We start from the raw sequence: 14,668 nt of genomic DNA on the forward strand, positions 1-14,668 counted from the left end.
AAGTATACGACCGAGATGGCACTGGCAAAATCAAAAACTATTATCATAATTATTACGTAATGAGCAATATGGCCGCTGCAGTAGTAGCTTGTGGGGCTCATCGCGCTGCTCGCTTGCTGGTTTTGTGCATTTCGTTACAGCTTTCTGGGCAGTATTCGTGTGTACGGTACTGTAACATGATGCAGATATTTTTATTATGTTGCTAGGTGACCAAAAGGCCTCAACTGGCGAAAAAAAAAAAGGACACTTGAAACAAGTAAGCGTACATTGTTTATTGTCAATGGTGAATGAAGCCGTACATGCTCACAGTTTTCATACAGGTCAGGCGAGCTGAATGCTGTCAGTCACTAAGCTTACAACCTGCAGAAACACAGATAGCCATCTATTTAATGGAATTGAAAGCTAAAATCGAGCAAAGCTTTCTCGTGTTCGGCATGCCGGTACTTAATTCAAGCGATACTTCAGACGATATTTATGCAGGGCTACCGATGCGTTGCATAAAGTGCTGCTTGATGTGTTTCATGCAATACGTATGGTGTCAGCGTTTGACGATTTCGGGCAGATTTTAAAAAAAGAAAACTTGATCGTCAAAGATATACTGTCAGCAAGATAAGCTCTAGATGCAATGCCCCATTGTTTTGACAAGACATTGGTGTGAGGCACAAAGTGTAGGGGGAAAGTAACGTTGTGCTAATTTTACAGGACATATTGTCTGCTTGATACTTACGCTACACTTAGTGTTCATATCCAGCAGTGAAGGGTTCGACACAAACGGAGTACTCGTAGGAAAGCAAGGATTGTTACGGAGACAACAGTTTTTACAAGGACTTCTGGAAATATTGTGTGAATAAACAAGGAAACTAAATGAACATATAAGTATGCTCGCATATCCTTGGAAAATCACACTATCCTTGGCACTTATTCAACTAGCTAACCGCCGTAATGTCACCAGTCTTTCGCGTGGTGTGATAAAATTTTTATCACACCACACTTCACTTCATACTGTGGTCCCAGTGCATTTCAAAATGCGTCAATCATCACAGTACAGTAGGAATTGATTCAGGTTACATGAAGTCTTTCAATCTTTATCCCACGTACATCTCAGGAATGGAACTACATTCCTTCAAGTAGTGTAGCCATCACCGATAAACTTTCTCTCAAAACATTAGATAAAATTGTATAATCAGAATTATTAAATTGCCAGAACTCACCGCACTTGCTTCCTTTAGTACTCTGTAACCACTCCCCTCTCTAATGCTATGTGGCCCTAAGCATGTATTAATAAAATGAACAGTAACTGCCAGAGTTTCAGTAATCATGAAGTATAACTTCCTCAAAATTGCATTGAGCACGTTCGAGCATTTTAAAATTCTTTGCATTTTCATGCAACAAATTAGTGTTGTGAGCGAGCGTGATACTTGGTGGTAACGCCTATCAAGCCGATTTTCAAAGAGCAGGTGACAGAGTTTGTGCATTATCAAGTAGGAGCTTGCTATAATGTTTCTGTTCTGGTGGCCATGGCTATAATGACTTGAAAAGAAACAACTTGGGACTCAACATGTTAATTCTCCATTTGTCCTGAAACTCTCTTAAAAGCAAGTAAGCTTGTACACAAATTTTAGCATTCCAGCTCGGTACAATACAAAACTGTAGGCTGCTGCTTTCCTAATAGGGCTCACACCCCTCTATCTGGTAAACTTGCAAACATTTCATGGTGAGGCACATAGTTCAAGAGAACCTGTTGTCATTATGGTGATAGTTGAACTTGTTAGGGCTTGATGCGGGCAGCTAGCTGTCTGTCTTCCTGAAAAGAGAAATGATAAAGCCATGACAAACATGCAAACAAAAAATGGTGATGCAAAAGTTAGTTCAATAAATGAACAAATCATGGTTCTAGTTTGTGTTCAGAAACATACTTTGTGAGGACTTTGGCCCTTGATGTTACTGCCACTGGTGACACATTCAGTGTTCGATTTGTACGCCCTGAGACACTTTAATAATCCAAAGGGGTGAGCAAGCATGAGCAGCATCTTGTAAGCTGGAGTCGAAAGAAAAAGGACTCAATGAAGCGTGAGTGGGCTTGTGATCTATGTATGACTAAGAATGGTGCAGAAAACACTCCATGAAAGGAAAGCACACAAACACAAACAACACTGTTTCGCGTGTGAATTTCATTCATTGGTGTCTTTGTGTGGGCTGTGCTTAGTGAAGCCTCGATTAGATGACAATGTTTTCTGCCAGAAACTAGGTAGCGTGTCACCAGTCATTTTATTCTGTCTGAAATGCAATTAACCTAACTGTATCACAGGAAGGACGTTTGCCACTAATGTGCAGTGCATTTATCGCAGTGTATCATTTATGCAAAAAGTCGAAGCTATTTATTGTGTATGCTCTACAATGTGTTAGGATTTTTTGGAATGTGACAGAATAACAAGAGCACTGTCTGAATTGCCTTTATAATAATTATTATTTTCCACTTTTATGAAATGACTACAGGAATCTGCTTTATCCGCATTTCTCGCAAAGAAATTCGAACTTGAAAATGCGAAGCAATGCTTTTTTACTCACTAGTGCACCCGCCGAGAGGCTGCAGGCTTAATCCACATTGATGGGTAGTTTCCAAGCAGACTGTGCTCGGTTCCAGCAGCGAATCTTCACGCTAGCTAGCACATTTTTTTTTCAAACAACACGTCATTAGGCGACCAGACACGGCAGATCACCAAAGACGGAAGCCATTATGCCAGTGAAATAATTTTAATTATGGAGTTTCACGGGCCACAACCACTTTCTGATTATGAGGCACACTGTAGTGGAGGACTCCGGAAATTTCGGCCACCTGGGGTTCTTTATGTGCACCTAAATCTAAGCACATGGGTGTTTTCGCATTCTGCCCCCATCGAAATGCGGCCGCTGTGGCCGGGATTTGATCCCGCAACCTCGTGCTCAGCAGCCCAACACCATAGCCACTGAGCAACCACGGCAGGTTACACAAGTGAAACACCGCCGCTGATGAAGTTCAGTCTTTTAACAGGTTCGCTTGGTGGCGGCTATCGAACGTTAGACGCATAAACTGGCTGAAATATTACTTCTATCTAACTAAAACGAACCTGCGTGATGCTGCTCAAAGGAAATGGCCACGTCATTCACAAATATTACTACTGTACAATTCGAACTGATAAACGGCACGGACTGCAATCGATACATGTGGGCTGCTGTTTGGCACGTGTCAGTGAGGTCTTAAAACATTTATTCAAGTAATAAAGCACATACATTAATAACACAAGTCCAATAAGCAATGCTCTGCTTATTTTGTAAAACAATGACATGTTCACTATGTTTGTCGGTTAATTAAGTACATGTATAGACCGAATATTTAGCCAAGTTGAGCATCCCTAGCAGAAAAGTTACGAATTAAAGTATACAACCAAATTACAGTAGCTCCACTTACGCGCTTCATGCTGCAACGCGCCGCGGTCGATTTTTCACCCTCTGTGGCGATCGCTGGAACTTGAGGGTGTGCGGAGGCCTGGCGGACTACAACGCAGGGCTCCAACGCCTAATTTTCTGCGACATGGGCTCCTTAACGCTTTCGCGTTAATATAGCGGCCCAGCTATTGCCACCGTCGAAACGTGGTATGTGTGAGACGCACATGCAGCGGGGCTCTCGTGTTGTGTGTTCCTTGAGGCACATTGTGCTATCTAGCGGTGTCACCGCAAAGTCCGTGCATGGTGTATGTATGTATGTATGTATGTATGTATGTATGTATGTATGTATGTATGTATGTATGTATGTATATGTACGTATATATAACATCGTTTCGATTTCGGCAAGCAGCGCATAAGTTGTAAAGATGTTTTTTGTCATGCGAAAGCGGCAGATACAGTCACCCCAGTTGGCAGAAGAACGGTTAGCCATAGACACATAAATAGATATTCTAAAGTGGATCAAGCATGGTAATAATGCCAAGCGCATTAAAAAGACGGGCAGAACTCGTCTACGACAAATATACAAGTATGCGAATAGCAGAAACGCGTCACTTATGAGGCGGATACTCCAGGCGGGCTCCTCCGCGCATCCTCTGGACATGCTGCACCTTCTGGCAGCGGCACCGTGAAGCCCGCGCATACCCAGCGGCACATGCGCAGTGACCCAATTTGGCGTCAAAGATGAAGTTCAGAGAATAGCAGCACACACCCGGTGGCACCTACTTAAAGGCGTGTATCCAGTGGGATAAACCAGTTACACATACCAACTTTTGAACGGCCCACAGGAAGAACTGGTCTGACAATGCCAGGAATGCTCTTCACATTTAAAGAAAGGAGAGAAGAAAATGAGGAAAAGAAGAGAGGAAGGAAATGCAGGGAGGTTAACTAGACTTTGTCCAGTTTGCTGCCCTACACATGGGAGGAAGAGTGAAAAAGAGAGAAAAAAAATACGGGACAGCTACAAGTGTGTAACGCGAATGTTTATAAGCGTCAGCTGTGGTGTGCGCTAGGCATTTTCGCTACTGATCTTGCGCTTGCCAAACCGTTATGAATTAGGTTCTGTCTTCTTCTGTGACATTACAATGTAAAATGTTTTATAGAGTTCTCATTTAATCTCCTTCGCGTCTCTCCAATGCTCGAGCACTCGCCGGCTTTCTAAACATTCAGTGGCCCAGCCGAAGGCACGCTATGACGACAGCAGCACTGTCGTGCCGCTGAGATGGCGATTCTGGAACGATGAAAATAGTAAAAAAATGGCAGCGTGACGTTGACGGCATGGAATGACGAGTATGATGGTGATGGCGTGGCAACTGTGCAACATCCACTGTATGACAATAGCGTGACGACGACGGTATGAATGCGACGGCAGGACGAGAATCTGATGACGAATCTGGAATGACAGCGAGGGAACCACGACGGCATATCACTACAGTATATCAACTGCATGACGACTGTATGACGCGACGACACAATGAGGCCGATGGCATGATGACCGACACCGACACAAACGCGATGGAGTGATGACAGAATGACGTCTATGGCACGACGATGGCATGACAATGGGATGCGACGACTCTAGTATACGGCGACCGTATCACGACCATGGCATAACGACGACTGACGAGAATCAGATGACGACAATGGCACGCACCCAACGGCACATATTCATGGGAACAGTAGACATGCACTATGTCCGAGATCGGCGCACCACGGCAGACGGAGCAAAACCGAGCAACCCGCTAGGAAAGAAAGCTCACACTTTCAAAATGTGTCGCAGATGTGTAGCCATCTGGGCAACTGATACACCAAGGTCAGCGAAGCTGGATAAACGAGTCCTCGCACCCTTCACAAATATACTAGGGATCTGTTTGTTGCTTGTCTTTGATGATTATTCGACAGCGACGCGCTGGTCATACGGCAGCCTCCGGGCTCTCACACAGGCTGCGCTGCTAGAACACACCTTCCACTTTCACCATCATAGCCAAAAATGACGTATTATGGTGAAAAAAAAAGAACAATCTTAGGCTGACTCCCAACGTGAAGCCGGTAAGACGAGGTAAACTACAAAACTTATCGATAAGAATAGCTAAAGAACCATGCAAATCATTAAGTTATATATTCTAATGACGGTGTTTATGTTATAATCACTGATAATCAGATTTTAAAGCAAAAAAAGAACCGGACTATATATGACAGACGAAAACTGGATGAAAATCAGATGAAAATGGTGGCGTCACTCCACTCAACAGCTTATCACCAAAATACCAGCTATAACACACCTCCACGGACGCTGCCCTCAAAGTTTCTCAAGTGCTGCTTGTGCGAGTTTCCTGTTACTACATAAGAACCGAATTCCATCGCAATGGTCGCACGCATCTTACCCATCATGCTGTTCACTTTATTAGTTGAAGTCATTTAACTACACTACAGGCGATGACAATCGGGTGATTCAACCACCTTTAACTGGCAAATTACTGAGCACTGCGCAGCAAGCCGGGGCAAAAGTAATTTGTGTACTTATAGTGTCTATATCTTGTTGCATTATAAAGTAACATTCTGACCAAAACAAGAAAAAGACCCAGGTGTCTTTAGCTTTTGCCTAAGATGGGAAGGCAAAAGCCCTGTAAAGCCTACTGTAATTCACCTTAATCCACCTAATTATCCTTAATCCTCTTCAATCCTCCTTACTCTACCCTAATCAACCTTAATCAAAGCACTAATCAATGATCAAGCTTTGCTAATCATTTATCATCTCTTATCACGACTGGACAGGCTTCAGTTCGCTTATGGCCTTCCTTGGGTCACGTGATATTTGCTGTACCTCACAACGCAACCTTGAAACATAGAGATCTAAGGCTTTCACCTTAAAAAACCAGGCCACGATGATTGTAGGAAAGAAATATTTTAGAAGGCCCTAAGTAACGCTTGTTGCGTTACACCCCAAGCGAATTTTTGCCGTCGTCATGAGTGTTGCCGTGGAGCTCCGCATATATTTATGTATACGTATGTATGCCCCATATTTATAAATGCTGTATATGCCAAATGCCACGTTGTTCAAAGCGGGTCTTTGTTCTCAACTAAATTATTCCACAGAATTTTCAGAATGGCAGCCAGCAAAAAGATGTCATGGAACATAATATTCACGGTGCATGGCTTTCATCTGAATCTTCTCAGACTAAAATAAATATTAACATTGTAAAGCAGTATCAGTGTAGAAAGCTGAACGTAATGTCATTTTACTGGCGCAGTTGCTTTTCTAGAAAATAAATTCAAGAAGAAATAGTATCTAGGAACTTTAGGAGTTCAGGCACAATGCACTTGCTATCACAGTCAGTGCTCATCGCCCTTCAGGCCAAAACTGCCACATTTTTTTTACAGTGGAGCTGTATACGTCTAATTTCCCATAGATTTTTCAATGTCCATGTCTCAGAACTCCCGCGCCCTCTATGAGGAGGCAAAGCAAACCAGTAAGGCATGTGCTGACACCCGGTGATAGCAGGAGGAAAGATAGGAAATGGCCGGCGAGTAACAGCGGAGATCGTGCCCAAGAGGCTGCTAGTAAGCAGCGAACTCGACACAAAGGCGGGTGCCGCAAAGCGGCAAAGTGACACAGTTACTGCGCGAGTAAATGGGACGAGCACAAGGGTCCCTATGTGAACCCAGGAAGCACGCAGCTAGCTAGTAGACGCCTACCTTCCTGCTTGATCTAGCTAAGGTCACGGCTAGTGGCCATCTTTTGTAAGCTGTGCTCCAGAACAAGACCTCTACAAGCCAGCTGGTAGCTCAGCTAAGGCTTTCTCCACGTACGACTAGCAGCCACCTTCGGAAGCACTGCTGTAGCTGTGGTGTAGACATTCAATGTCCAGGCTTGTTCCAGCTTTGTAGGAGATATAGTTAAGTCTGCTTACCATGTTTATGATCCCAGAAGATGGAATTCTTATTTTACATGTGACTACAAAAGTGCAAGAAAGGCAACAACTACAGTACAATTATGACATTGACTGTGGTCCGTGCTCTTCTTGTGTCAAGTTAATTCCCAACCAAATGAGTTGTTCTAAAGCTCTTGATTTCATGCCACTGTAATATTGCACAAATATCAAATTGATAATCATTTAAAGAAGTAATACATGCAACAAAATACTTTTTGTCAATACAAAGCACCAGTACCAAAATAATTACCCCAACGTTCACAAATAAATGTATTTGTGCTTCGTGTATTGTTCTCCCACTGCTTGTAAACTGCCCCATGTAAACTGCAAGACAGCACTTTTTGCCTAAGCTCGTGGACGTATATGCATTTCTATTGATCAAATGGCATCAGCACTAAACAACTTTAATGTGTTGGTAATGTTGGTAATGAAACATTGGAGGTTTTCATACAAAGTATGACACTGCCCCCATGCATGTCGTAGAGCAGGACAAGCGACTCTACACACGCCTCTTTATTTTTAAGAATGTAAGATGCAGCTTAAACAAGTGTAGCAATTCAGCCTAAGCACACACTGAGTGCACACAATGCATTGCAGTCCGCTCATTTTGTTCAGACACTCACAATATTCGAGCACCATGCCTGTAAATAGTTCTACATTTTCTGAGTCGGAAAGGACTATTGTTTTGTTAGACTAGGGGGTCAGAATTAGCATGCCATAACATGCATGGCGGCTATAGCAGTGCACTTAAAAAGCATGTCTGTCTGACATAGTGCAACAAATGTACCATTCTATTTCCGTTGTTTCACAGGCCATGAGTAGGTTCCACTGTATGTGCATCTTATGTGCCAGTAGACTTGCACTGGTACCAAAATGCATGCCATGATCCATGTGCAGAAAATACATATACCTTTTCCGTGACCGAATACAGCCAATAACTACCACTATCACTTCAGGTAAACTGCACTCTAAACGGGTGCAAATAGTACTAATGGCAGCAGAACTGAGTGGAAGTGTATGGAGAGGGCATATTAAGCAAGGTAAAGCAGCATGCAGAAAGGCTATTTCCTATCTCCACACAGACAAAACCTTGCATAACTGCTCAGATGCTTAACACTGTAATGCCCAAGCACAGTTGCCCACCAAGGAAAATTATAGCAATTTGCTTGCTTATTTCTTATTTGCTTATTTTCAATTTGCTTACTTCTGACCTTGGAGAATACCTTCGTACTAAAAAAAAAACACTGAAATGTGTCTTGACGTAAAACATCATTCAGTAATTTCTTAATTAGTGATTTGTTTTGCTGAAATGTCAACTGAAAACTTACGTCAGTATACCAAGAACACTGCTGTAGGCTATGTGTTTGTTTGCCATACCTAAATCAGGATTGTAAGGTATCAAATCTAGCGTAGCACATACTATACATAGGGCCTTATAAGGTTACTTAGGGAGCAGTAAAGGAATGCAGTTTAATTCATAAATACACATGTGATTCAGTCAGGTTGCTTTGAATACGACTAATAGAGCAGGTCGTTAGTAAATGCAACTTCTTTACAGAGAATTTAGAAATCTTAATTATCCATGCACCAAAAATAAAAAATTGTCGTTAAAATGGTAATTCAAATGTTTACAAAATGGGTACAAGGGCAAGTGAGCTTCTTTTGAGAGCATAACTAAATGTAGTAGATTTTATATTTAAATAAAGCAACAGTGCAGAGAAAGAACAGGCTAAGACATGAACAGAATTTTAAGCTTAAAAGGCAGCAAAGGCACCTTCACAATGCTCTCTTGAATGTATCTTTCCAGTAACGAATGTGCTAAAAGACTTAGTTTGCCTAAGTCATGTCTGCAAAAAATATACTATTGTCACATCATACACACACACAAAACTGATTTGTGGTGCTTTTAAATGTCGCCAATTGAAATTACAACTGAACTGTGGCTGGCCTACCAGTTGTGGGTCCTGGAGCCATGTTTTGATTGGAAGGTTTAACATTTCTTCTGACCGGAAAGGCTTGATTTTCACCCTGGAATGTTTTGTTGCAATATTTTACGAACAACTGGGACTCCTGAGCAGAAAGTTGGTGGATGAGATCACCGCTACGGAAGTTTCTTCTTCGTGCCACCTCAGGCAAAGATGCAGCTGCTTACAAGGGGATTGGAGGGCTCAATGGTTTCTAGTATTCTGCACGAGTTAAAACAAGACATCAACAGTGTAAAACAAATTGTGAAGCAAAATTATTACTGTCTCTTAAAATCAATTTATGCATATATAGTAGGATACAACTTAACAAAAAAACAGCAGTTGGCAACCAAGGTACACGGACCACACGGGGTTGTGTTACTCTGCAAGCCAATCACAGAAGCAAAGTCTTCGTCATGCGGCGTTTTCAAAATAGCATCGTACTTGATATCTCCGGTGAGACTGTCTTCTCATCGGCGAAAGTGGCGAGTTGTGCAAGACACATCGACAAATTGTTTGGAGTCTGAGCATTACACTCTTTAAAAGTCCATGGTACGGTTCATGTCACTGCCGAGTCCGTTTTACTCATGAAACTTCAATGCCAACTGAAGTGAAACTTGACGGTAAATAGTTGCAGCGAAGCGTTTTATTTCAGCTCAATAAAGAATTAGGCTTTCACCATTCCACTTAATAGATGAGTGAGAACGTATAAAATAACAAGCTTATAAGTTTATTTTTGTGGTTACCGCATTATTTACGTAACAGGGAAAGTTTGAAGGATGAACTATTTGCAACCTTGCAGAGGAACAGCGGCTGGCGGTTATGAGGGCGTGGGTGGGGCTTCACTGCACGTTTAAATTGTATCCGACTATAGGGGAAATTCATTAAGGGAGTACTGATGCAAACATTTTGTGTCCCACTTTTGTGCTTTTTGACATGGAGCTTTTGTGTTTTTGTGACGTGACATGAAGCCTCAATTTCTTGAGCAGCACAAATAACTATTACATCACATATTATGCAGCTAGTTTAAAATGTACTTCAAGTGCAGCACTATTTTATACGTGAAGCAGGAGACTATTCACATCACCGAAACCATAGTTGCAATTTATGCGGCATCATAAAAAACTGGAGCACGAGACAGTTGGCTCAATGGTGGGGATATAAAATGCAGGAGGATTCTCTCCCATTATTCTGTCGAGTGTTGAATTATCTGTTTTCACAGCATGGGTCACAGCATGTGTGTCAGTCAGTGTGAGACCACCACATTAAGTACTGGTGACACGAATAGACTAGCGTTTCATGTCCAAAGCCACACTACAATTTGTGCATATTTAGAGTAGAGCTGTCACACTAAAATGTAAGGTATTATTATTTCTGTATTATTAAGCAAGTAATAGAGGCTCCATAGCATAATTACTGAGTTCACAGCTATCCATTCCTGGTGTAAAAATAAAACAAATTTTGTGGTATACTCGTAAAAAAAAAACTAAGTACTCTCTCGTCAGCACAAGCTATAACATACAACCTTATCATCGTTGTTTTAATGCAAAATTCACACTAGATATTGTAAATTTCAAAAGGTATAGGTCATCTTACTTATTGACGAATATCACAACATAAAACGCCCTCTGAAGATGACAGCACTTAAACATTGCAATTTGGAAAACTAGAGTCCAAACTTACATTTATAACTAAATTAAAAAGATCGAGGTTCCCCAACAATAAATGCAAGCGTAGCTCACTTTCATATAAGCCACAAAACACAGTAAGAATTATATGCAATCAAGGTTATAAAATGGATCACATTTACTTTTGAGTTGCAGATGACGCTCACGCAACAGTTTTGTCAGTCGGTCTGCCACTGTTTTGATAGTGAGTGACAGCATATTAGCTCACGTTGGGTTTTTCCTAGCCGCCTCTGAAATTAGCGTAATTGCCCAAACAACTACTTAAATTAGAATAAGAAAATAATAGCACACTGGCTATTAACAGCGTGAAGCTGCACCAGCTTATGTAAAGCAAACAGTTTTAAGTGTGATAGCACTCTATTCAACAAACAAAATAGACCTTGTTTTAGCCTTGTTTCTTCTCACAAATTTGTTGTCATTGCTTTCTCTCTGCAGCCATATTAACCCTACATTACTTCAAACTCATATTCCATTACAACTATAAATTGCTTCAGCCAAGGTTTTCCTCTTGCAGTGAGAAAGGGACAATGTTATACGAACAGTGATAGCTTACACGGAATTTCAAATGTGACCTCCAGTGAAGACAGGCACTCTGAAAAACGAAAAAAAAAAAGAATTAATATGCTCAGGACAAAAAAAGAAAGGAACATGATGCAGACTACGTTGACTTCACACTACTCTCTGACTCCGCTGCAAGCAACACAGATGTCTTGACAGTCACGAGTTAGTGCAGCGCACAAACTATTCAGTAAAAACAGAATAAAGGCCAACTGACAGTTATTGACAACTGACAGTACTCACATACGGGGCGGAAACCTGGAGGCTTACAAAAAGGGTTCTACTTAAATTGAGGACGACGCGACGAGCTATGGAAAGAATGATGGGTGTAACGTTAAAGGATAAGAAAAGAGCAGATTGGGTGAGGGAACAAACGCGAGTTAATGACATCTTAGTTGAAATCAAGAAAAAGAAATGGGCATGGTCAGGACATGTAATGAGGAGGGAAGATAACCGATGGTCATTAAGTATTACAGACTGGATTCCAAGGGAACGGATGCGTAGCAGGGGGAGGGAGAAATTTAGGTGGGCGGATGGGATTAAGAAGCTTGCAGGGACAACATGGCCACAATTAGTACATGACTGAGGTAGTTGGAGAAGTATGGGAGAGGCCTTTGCCCTGCAGTGGGCGTAACCAGACTGATGATGATGATGACTATTATTTTACTCAAAGATTCTTTTGAATGAATTATACTCATTCAACCAAAACAATACATGCAAAAGTAAATTAAAGTTCACCATGAAGCAGATAGGCTTTATACATTTCACACAGGTGCATTGAAATTGCAAGTTTCATTTAGCTAATGAGTAAAAATAATAATTTTTTGGCACTCAAAATAGCATGCAGTGCCCGTCAGATTTGTGAACTGCTTTAAATGCTCAATTTTCATGAAATGTTGCGAATGTATGCTTATGAGCTGCTTATCATCTTGTTTTACTCCCTTGTGGCTTCCCTTGAAACAGCATCATAATCTTCTGGTCTTTACTGGCATCACTGTACAAAAGAGCCCTCAGCTGCAGGCGGACGTTATCTTCGGTGACCGCACTTTGCTTGCTGCCTGGCGCTGATGTTATTTGATTGCCTTCATGTAGACGGTGGAGTGGACACACTTTCATGCGCTAAATGTGGGGCCATTAGCCGTTTTTTTCCCGTTATCGAAGGTCAACCAACGGTGTTGAGGCAACTCTCAAGCGATAGTTTTGTGGTCTCGCACATTTTCGTCTGTAGTAACAGCCTACAGGTATTATTTACGCGATCATGTTCGATTATAGTGCATAGTGATGAATATACTATCGCAACCGCATATCGAGTCGGCAACGGAATTTCCCAGCTCCCGTCTTAGCCTGAAAGCCAGTGCCATATTCAAGTTGCAAAGAGGCAAAAGGGGAAAAAAATGCTGCTATCAAACTAAAAAGAACTTGCAATCTGAAACAGGCTCCGTCAACAACTACATGAACGTGACAATCCGAAGCGTTAAGTGGCGTTAAAATCGTGCAAATGATTTCCAGCAAAGTAGGAACCCTTCAATCATATAGTAAAATCACTTACCGAAACGAAATAAAGCGGTGTCGTTGCGGCCGTTCTTGCAAGCACGATTCCACGTTTTCCACTCAAAAACGCGTAACACCTTAAGCATAAAGAACCGTTTAAGCAAGCGAAAGCACGAACGAACCGCCACCGCCATTGCCGAAAGTTTCAAAATCGACAAAAAACAGCGCGAAGTGGCACTGTAAAGCTGGCACTGTTGCATGTGGCGTCACCTTTCGCTTCTGGCGCTGCGCTTGAAAAAAAAAAAGATGTCTAATCCTTTCTCATGCTTACATATATTCACTTTAAAACAACTTCAGCGCACAGCTATGTTTTTTTAACAGAATACATTATATTCATTACTGGCTCTTCACGTTGAATTTAAATTGCGCGCCCCCCTTTGCGGGGTGCAAGTCGCAGCATGCTATCAATGTCGCGCCAGATTTGAACCAGCGAACGTGCGCGCTTCAGAACGTGCGTGGGGAATCTACAAGGAATCGGGTTCTGCGCGCTCTACTTGCGGTGCTGATTACGTTACAAGGGATTTCGTATATGCCCTGTCAACGCGACTAACCCCGCAACTTTTCCGAAGCATGCCGGCAACTTCCGCGCTCACAAAAAATTGACCGCGTGCAGTGTGTACTGCCGAAGAACAGGATGCTCACGAGGCCCAACTTCGGGACCGCAGACGAGTGAGAGCGGCGGGCGGCAAAACCAGCGAGGAGCGTTGCGATGGAGGCTGCCCGGCGGGATCGACAAAATGCTTGGCTTCATTTGTCGCGTGTGTGACCGAGTGCGGTTTGAAAACGACCTATCGATGATTGCGAACATTTCTTGCCGTGATGTTTACAGCTAGCTACGCCGGCCATCCACCTTCGCGGGTCGGAATGGGCTTGAATTTCTTTTTCTGCGCTAATACACGAAAGTCGGTACTATTCCACGACAAGCGGCAACGCTTATGAAAAATCGAAGTAAAACAAACATGCCGAATCGCTGAGTTTCTAAAATCGCCATGCGCGCTCTCGCTGTGGCGAACTGATGTACTACGTCATCCCACTTTCGATGAACGGACGATTGCCAGCGCTTTTTTTCTTTCTTTAAGGATATCTAGACTGTTCGGCTTCTTGCTGTTGCATATTGATCAAGGCAGAGAGTGGAAAAAGCGTGTCTTGTTGCGTAGCCTCTCTTAACTACATTTTTTTCCCCGCTGGGCAAAATGATTAATATGCTGTTCCACCCCCCACCCCCGGCCCCCTCTGGGGAAAGATGCTACTGCATCAACGTAGACGCCGCGTGCGGCGCATTCGCCCTTGCGAAAACGTGGCGGAGAAATGAATGTTCAATCACGTTTAACCCTCACAGGTGTACTTTTTCTCACTTTCCTGTTGCGAGTAATATGTTTTCTGTTCGCACAAGAACGTGGGATTTCTTTTCACGAGTGCTCTTACTTGTGTGCGTGGTTTACTTGCGTAGCTTTCCCTTTATTGCCCAGAAATTTGCTTGCGAGACCGCATT

At 42.5% G+C, this 14,668-nt stretch overlaps 1 long non-coding RNA gene across 1 annotated transcript; it reads right to left on the bottom strand.

Annotated features, from left to right (window-relative positions):
• Positions 1-277: 277 nt before the first annotated feature.
• On the bottom strand, positions 278-9,614 carry LOC142590004 (uncharacterized). Its single transcript, XR_012830016.1, has 3 exons — positions 9,368-9,614; positions 1,917-2,663; positions 278-1,804 (listed from the first exon to the last, which is right to left on the bottom strand). It is a non-coding gene; the product is annotated as an uncharacterized LOC142590004 (long non-coding RNA).
• Between the last annotated feature and the right edge of the window lie 5,054 nt (positions 9,615-14,668).

This window comes from Dermacentor variabilis, chromosome 8 (assembly GCF_050947875.1).
Source record: "Dermacentor variabilis isolate Ectoservices chromosome 8, ASM5094787v1, whole genome shotgun sequence".
In the NCBI taxonomy this organism is placed as follows: domain Eukaryota; kingdom Metazoa; phylum Arthropoda; class Arachnida; order Ixodida; family Ixodidae; genus Dermacentor; species Dermacentor variabilis.